General features: G+C 43.7%; 1 long non-coding RNA gene across 1 annotated transcript; it reads right to left on the reverse strand.

Moving 5' to 3' along the window:
* Positions 1-638: 638 nt before the first annotated feature.
* LOC118473269 (uncharacterized) lies at positions 639-1215 on the reverse strand. Its single transcript, XR_004852548.1, has 2 exons — positions 1123-1215; positions 639-1029 (listed from the first exon to the last, which is right to left on the reverse strand). It is a non-coding gene; the product is annotated as an uncharacterized lncRNA (long non-coding RNA).
* Positions 1216-1846: the final 631 nt, after the last annotated feature.

Here is a 1846-nt window from a genome sequence, read left to right on the forward strand (position 1 = left end):
AGATGGTTCTTTTTTGGATCGATGGATTTACATCCAAGCATTTGGAAAATAAATAAAATACCAGAACTAAATCCACTGCATAGGCTTTTCTAAAAGGAGTAGGTGTGATTTAGATATCTAGTTGATGTGGGATACAGGGATTGGAAAACAAGAGTTGGTCCTTTTTCTCTCCAAGGGTCAATTTTACCACAAACACTAAAACATCCTAAGCAATCAAATTACAGAGATGGTTTAAACAGTATCTGTATTTTGGAGACTTCTGATAATTGCAAATTTAACCAAAGTTTGCTTGTTTATCATGGCAAACTATCTTGTACGAACTAAAATTGATAGCAAAAATAATGTTGTAACCCCATATCTGAACTATAAGATACACCTGGCATGCACAATAACGATGTTAAAAAGAAGACTCTTGCAAATGAATTTATAGGGATAATATTGCAAAGGAAAGCAGTGAGTACTCTTCTCTTTAATTTTATTGTGTGTATCTCTTTCAAGAATCAAGATAAGTAATGTTAACAAAACAATGACCTTGTGTCTGTACTGAACTCCTTTCTCCACTGCAGCATGTCCGCCCACATCTGTGCTGCTTTTTCAAAATCGAACTTCCTCGTTTTTAAAAATCTACAGCACAGAACTAAAAATAAACAACTGACATTATATAGCTGAAAATAACAATATGAGCATATTTCCTCATGTGTCAGATCTCAATCTAAGCATCGTGTGGGAATTATCATGCTTGACTGGTAGCAAGCCCCTAGCAAACAAAACCTACCGAAACGAGTTCACTGCCTGCTCTTCTTCAGCATCCCTGACATCTTCTATAGCTATCCTTGGCACTCTGTAGTCCACTTTTCTCTTCCCCCCTCTTCTTCAGGGAGTGTGTGAGTCTTGTCGATGCATGCAAGGCTTTCTTCTTCAGTGATCGCATCCTGGTCTGCCTCGGCTCGTCCTCCGAGATCTCGGCATATGCCCTATTCCTCCTCTCATCGTTACTAACAGATATCTGGATGCTATCCACATTACTCTCTGCAACAGAGCATGGCCGACGCCAGAACGTTAGCTGCATTGCATGACCGACTCGTTAAAACTGAAGCAATGACAACGAGCACCTGGCTATACCTGACATTCTGTACAAAACCAGCTCAGATGATCAAGCGTTCCCTCTTTGTATTACGCTGCCCGATCACTGATTCGGTGCACAAGGCAGCCCCAACACTGCCATTAAACGAATCATAAATACATGTTAGAATTCACAGAGTTTGTGTTCGCATCAAATTCGGAGTGTATTACATTCCAGAGCGGCGGGCGGATAAAACGAGGGCTATAAGAGGCTTAGTTGAACACCTAGATAAAATCGAAAAGTTGGACCAAATCACCTACATCAGTACGAACTCCACCACGCGGCAAACAAGCTGCCAACTGGATGGATTGGAGGAAAACAGGGCATATTCGACTTTCAGAGCTCACAACCGACAAAAGGGGGAGAGATTCTCGGAGAAAACGAGCAATTGGATCTGATCGGATCGTCACTCCATCTCCACGCCAGTGGCGTCTCAGGGGACGAGGGCACGCGGACACCGATGGGGCGAGGGATAGAGGGACAGGGCGGTCCAAAAGGGGGTACCTCGGCTCGGATGGCTGTGGCGCGCCTAAGAAGGTCGCCTCCGCCGTGAGATCGATCCACTGCCCTGAGATCATGATGAGCAGCAGCGATGACAGGACAACGAGCATGTCTTTTCTGAAACCGCTAACAGAATGCATCACAAAGGTATGAGCAGGTGCTTACTAAACTGAGATAGACAACAAATATGTAGGGTCTGATTGCACGAAACCTAGTCATTGA

This window comes from Zea mays, chromosome 9 (assembly GCF_902167145.1).
Source record: "Zea mays cultivar B73 chromosome 9, Zm-B73-REFERENCE-NAM-5.0, whole genome shotgun sequence".
NCBI classification, from domain to species: domain Eukaryota; kingdom Viridiplantae; phylum Streptophyta; class Magnoliopsida; order Poales; family Poaceae; genus Zea; species Zea mays.